This window comes from Petaurus breviceps, unplaced genomic scaffold, assembly GCF_028583685.1.
Source record: "Petaurus breviceps papuanus isolate PSGF00001 unplaced genomic scaffold, PetGlider_PUasm1.0 90895, whole genome shotgun sequence".
NCBI classification, from domain to species: Eukaryota; Metazoa; Chordata; class Mammalia; order Diprotodontia; family Petauridae; genus Petaurus; species Petaurus breviceps.
The window spans coordinates 22,534,181-22,540,180 of record NW_027187372.1 but is presented as its reverse complement, the minus strand read 5'-3'; the positions used below and the strand labels follow the sequence as shown (position 1 = coordinate 22,540,180).

At 38.9% G+C, this 6,000-nt stretch overlaps 1 long non-coding RNA gene across 1 annotated transcript in view; it reads left to right on the top strand.

Moving 5' to 3' along the window:
- The first annotated feature begins 738 nt into the window (after positions 1 to 738).
- LOC138150909 (uncharacterized) overlaps positions 739 to 6,000 on the top strand; it is a 59,495-nt gene continuing 54,233 nt past the window's right edge. Inside the window, exons 1-2 of the long non-coding RNA XR_011165679.1 lie at positions 739 to 996; positions 4,483 to 4,668. This is a non-coding gene — a long non-coding RNA (uncharacterized lncRNA). The remainder of the gene's footprint in view (positions 997 to 4,482; positions 4,669 to 6,000) is intronic.

The following is a 6,000-nucleotide window of genomic DNA, read 5'->3' as shown; positions in this document are numbered from 1 at the left end:
AACTCTCTTTCCCCTTTATACTTTCTGAAAGCAAGATCCTCAATCCTACATTCAACTGGCCTCCCTGGGATTATGCCTAGTCTTTCATGTCTGTGAAGAGTAGTTGCCAACGATCTTGTCTCTCCAAAACTGCAGAAGTGGCCAATCCAAAGACCTAGGGCAATAGTATCATCAAGGAGAATTGCCTGTGATACAAGAGTGGCTACATACTCAGCTGTCTGCCATGTGTGTGAAGACACTGAGACATACATTCCCCTCCTTCTAGGGTAGCAGCTGTATCAAAGGCCCTGGGCCCCTGAACACTTCCGAGTTATTGCCCTCTCAGACACTAAGTGGAGACTACAGCTCATAGTCTAACAGCTGTTTTCCATCTCCATTGAAGACAGGGGGAAAAAAATCTGGCTCAAAGTGAAACAAGTGATTTTAAATAGATGAAATCAGTAATTATTTTTAGCCAGCACATATATACTACAAACTAATTGATGTATATTGGTAAACTTATCCCAAGCCATAATCTGATTTGTTTGCATTTCTCAACTTTGATGCTAAAACTGTGTATGAAACTAGGAGGAACATGTCTCAACAAGTTCAAACATATACTTTTCTTCCTTTGATCTTATTACATAATGTGTCTTCTGCACCCTACCCCACTAATAGTTTCTTTCAGCAGTGAGCAGGTACAAAACAGCTGTCAGTTTGAATTTAGCAACATGACAACACATTGTATCTTAGGTACTATATGTTTGAAGCTCAGAAGGTTTCAAGTTCAAATTCAATTCAACAAACATTTGTTAAACATTTACTATTTAAGGAGGCACATTGTTCAAGGCACTAGAGACACAAAGGCAAAAATGGAACAGTCCCTTTTCTCAAGGTTCTTGCTCACCTTCTGCTTGGAAACACAACAGGCATACAAATAACTAAATATAAAGCAAATTCAGGAGGGAGAGAGCACCAGTAAATAGGAAGATCATGAAAGCCTACATAAGACGTAAGGTAAGCTTTAAGGGAAGCCTGGGATTCTAAGAGGAGAGGATAGAATATGTTCTAGGCATGGGGCACTGCCTCTTCAAAAGTATGAAGATGGGAGATGGCATATTGAGTTCAGGGGCCAATCAGAAGAGCAATTTGAATAGAGCAAGTATGCATGAAGGGAAAAGATATTTTTTTAAAAATGAGAAAGTTAGGTAGGAATCAAGTTGTGTTGGGGTTTAAGTGCCAGTAGTTTGTATTTTATCCTAAAAGAAATGAAGAGTCATTGAAGCTTTTTTAGTAGATCTGCATTGGGGAATATTAATTAATTTTATGCAAATTAATTTTAGGAATATTAATATATGAAGGATGAATCAACCAACCAACAAACATTTGTGAGTGAGAAGGAAAAGACTAGAAGCTGGGTAGATGAGAAGAAAGTGCAATAGTGGATTAGGTGATGAAGACATGAGTTAGAATTGTCAGCATGTGAGTAGAGAGAAGCTGGATGCAAGAGATGTCATAAAAGTAGAATCTAAAATATTTGGCAACTGATTGGATATGGAGAGGAAGAGTGCCAGGAATGAGTTTTCATACCTGGGACCCTAGAGCGATAGATGTTCTTTCAGTAAAAGGGGAAAGTTGTGATGAAGGATGGGTGAGATAAGAAATATAATGAGTTTTATTTTGTATATATCGAGTCTGAAATGCAAATCGAATGTCCAGGTGTTGAGGTCTGAGGGTGCTGGGACCTCTGAAATTGGAGGGCAAGCAACACAGGTCCTGCCTTCAAGTCTTTCTTTCAGTAAGAGATAAGGTTTATTAGAAAACCATAGGGTGGGTGAGGTTTTGAGCATCCACCCTTTGACAGAGGAGACTAACTTTTTATAGGAAAAAAAATTATGGGAAGAACAGGATGAAAGTGGATAGCAGGTTGGGGTGACTGGGAGGTAATCAAGAAGTACCACGTGCCCCAGGCAAATGCCAGGGACCTCAGTCTGGAGGAAGGGGTCTAGAAGGAATTAAGGGGGGGAAGTGACCTGAGGCAATCCAGACAATGTAAATTAGAGGTAAGAACTGGAGGTCTGGGCTTAGACCACAATGAAAGGCCCCTTGAAAGGATTACTGGGATGGGTCAGTACTTCAGGCAATTGCCAGAGACTAGGTCATGTAGGAAAGTTCAAGGAAAGTTGGGGGGAGGCGGGGAGGCTGTTTCCCAAGCCCTGTACCCAATCACAAAAAGTAATATCCAGCAGGCAACTGGCTGAATGAGAATATAGTTCAAGAGAGATATTAAGCCAGAAGCAGAGATTTGTGAGTTAAATGTCTAGAAATGATCACTGAGCACATAGGAGTTGATGATATCAACAAGAGAGGGAGGGTATAAAGAGAAGAGAACCAAGATAGAGGTTTGAAGGACAGCTTTACCTAGGGAGGGGATGGATGGTGATCTAGGAAGGAGCCTAAATAGTTCTTAGACACTTAAGAATATCAAGACACAGCAGTGTCACAGAAGTCTAAAGCAGGAAGAGTATCCAAGAAGAATAAATTGTGCATAATATAAACAACTGCATGAAGGTCTGGGAGGACTAAGAAAGGTCACTTAATTGAACAATGTAACCTTGCAGAAAGAAGTTTCTGATGGTGAGGTCAGAAACTCCACCTCACTCTGCTAAGCCTAGGGAAACAACTCAGCATCTAGTTGAAGCCAGTTTGCCACCCCCTACCCCAAGTCCTTTGAGACAGAGATCTAGGCTAGTAAACAATAAATTGCTCACTGTGGGAGTTGAGGTTTGGGGTTTAGGGGTGCTCATGACCTCAAAATACCAACATGCCAGGTCTTGCCAAATGAATTCAACTCAAGTCTTCTCTCAGTCAAAGTAAAACAAAGTGTATTAAAGATTTGCCATAATGGGTAGACTTTTAAGGAGCCTGAGCATTTGTGATGCTTGTATTGACAAGTTGGTCAGAACAATCTGACACATACTGAGTCTGAGCTAGATTGAATCTCAGTCCCTTCATGGAGGCAAGATGGATCTTATATACAGAAGGACTGTGGGAGAGATCTAGGGGTAGTGTAGAGGAGGGGGGGTTTGGGGAGGGTCTTGAGGAGGAGTCTAAGGAGGATCTTGATGGTATTGAGACCAGACTCCAGGAATGGGATTAAGTGTGGGAAATAGCTGAAAGCTACCTGGAGATGGCAGACAATGGAGGGTTAGACTAGTTTAAGGGTAACCTATTTGGGTATAGATATTTTTATAGGATCATATTTTTATAGTAATACCCTAAAAGGATCAAATATATAGATATTTTTATAGGTATATATATATTTTTATAGGGAAGTAGCTGGACAATGGAGGGCTAAACTAGGTTAAGAATTAACAGAGATTTGGGCCTAGCAGCAATGAAAGGCTTATGGCTTCAGGTAAATGCTTCATCAAATGGGAAGATTCAAGGAGAGTTCAAGGGGATTCCCAGAGCCTGTACCCCATCAGGAGGAGGTGTAGACCCTTTGAGATCCAGATCACAGAGAAACTACTGTGGGAAGGGAGTCAGAAAGTAATGAATAGAAGGAAATAAGGGGAAGAGGGGAGGGATAAGACTGAAATACACAAAGATCTCAGAAAAAGAAAACTCAAAAACCTTTAGAATGAGCAGATAAATAAACAACAAAGACATTAGCAGTAGAAGTAAATATAGCTGCCAGATCAGCTTAAAGAGCTTGTGGATTAATGAACAATATTGCAAAACAAAAAAAATTATTCAGTGCCTGATGAGGTAGAAGACCCTGTGGGTTTTGAGGAGAGGGGAACCATGGCTTACTGTTCTTGAATGGTTTGAAAGAGAAATAAGAATTATAAGATTGGAATTTAGTGCCTGCACAGGAGAAATAATTGACCACGATGGCAAAAGAAAGGATAAGTGTCTGGGAATTCAAATACACAGAAGTGAAGGGCAATCTGAAAGAAGAGCAGTCCAGAAAAAGCCATCACATTAAAAGAAAGCTTGTTCTCTACGGAAGTAAAACATGGTGATCTCAAAGACAAAATGTATAAAGACACTTTAAGGATTATAGGTCTCCCAGAAGAACATGACAAGTCAAAACACCTGAACACCACCATGCAAGAAATAACACAAGAAAGCTTCCCAGAACTTCTGAACACAGAAAACAAAGTGCCAATTGAAAGAATCCATAGATCACCTTCAGAAAAAAATAAATTCAAATCTGTAAACTGAAATACATGTAGTGGCCAAATTTCATTAATAAACAACAAAGTCTGCAAACAAACAAAGGAGAAAAACCTTCAAACAAAAAGAAATTTGACTAATATCATATTATTCTGTACCCACTAGAAAATACAAGAAGGATGGGAATATTGGGTCCTAAAGAGAAATGGAACTCATGATATAGCCTAACATGATCTATCCCATAAATCTGAGCTTAACCATAAAATGTATTAAAATATTCTTAGAAAAAAACTTGACCTGAAGAAATTGTTTTTTCCTCAGATGCCACTGACAACAGAAATTCAGGAAAGATAAAGAAATACAGCAACCAAGGACAACAACAATGACAAAATAACAACAGAGTGACAATTTAGACTTCTTTCTAAAGATACATGAGGAAACAAGAATGAAAGCATGTCACATAGAAGTTATGAGGAAAAAACAAACCTTACAAATTCTCATATACAGGTGAATAAGTATTTTTTGTGGGAGTAAATTATAATATGGGAGCATGCATAAAAAGGGGAAGGGGAAGAAGACAGAGAGGAATGTGTGAGGTACCCTAATCAAGTCAAAGGTTGACAATGAAGAGAAAATAACTTATCTTTGGAAAAAGAGTGCCTTTAGGAAAATGAGCAAGGAGGCCAAGGTAGGGATTTTAAAATGGGGAAAAGGGAAAACATTGTTTCAATGGTGGCAGAAAGTATCACTGATGAAGGCTCCTGTGGAAGAAAGGAGATATTCCATAAAGGCAAATGGGGACCTGACAATGGATATTATCAGAGATTTGATGCTTCCAGAGATCACTCATGCTGCCTCAGGAGAAAGAGCATCAGAGTTGCTGGGGGCAACCAATACCCAGAAGAGTAGAAGGGCATGGACCCAGGGAAAAGATGTTTAGGCAAATGGGGAGAAATGACCGAGAAGAGTACAGAGGTTAGTAATAACAGCAATAATAATAACGTTTACATAGCATGTACTATGTACCATTTACTGTACTAAGAACTTTACAAATATTATCTCATTTGATCCTCACAACAATTTTTTGTAGGTAGGTGCCATTACTATCCCCATTTTCCAGTTGGGAAAGCAGAAGAAAATACATCACATGACTTGCCCAGGGTCACACAGATAGTATCTGAGGCTAGATTTGAACTTAGGTACTCCAGATTCCAGGACTAGTACTTTACCGACTACACAATCATAAACTACCCCATCAGAGACATAGGAAGAATCCTACCAAGCATCAATATCTTATCATCTATAGGAATTAGAATTTTTTTTTTAAGTGTGAAAGGCACAGAAGAAAAGGGACCAGGGGCAAGCTCTACAATAAGAGAAAATTTTTTAGAAAAGAGAACCCAAGATAGGTACCTCAAAAGTATAAAGGCCATGAACCAAAGAACAAAAAGTATAGGACAGACAAAAAAAGGAAGGTAACTAATAAAGAGAGTAAAAGAAATACCTTCTTGAAAAAAGCAAAGAAAAATATTTAAAGTTAACAAAGGAAACAAATTGAAGGGGAGAGGAGGGAAAGAATTAAATAATCAGATAAAAGTAAGCAAAAAACAAGCTAACTTGAAAACTAGTGAAAGGGGCATAAAGTTGAAGGGAGGGATAATTTGAGGGGAAGGGGAAGAGAGCTAGTAGGAAGAGGACCCCTTTAAATAAAATTAAGCTAAAATTATTGAAGAGATGTAAATTGTATCTATGGTAGAAGGGGGAAGGAGGGGAGACTTAAATTTCCAGAAGTTGGGACCAATATTAGAGAGAAATAGAGGAAAACACAAATCTAACTCT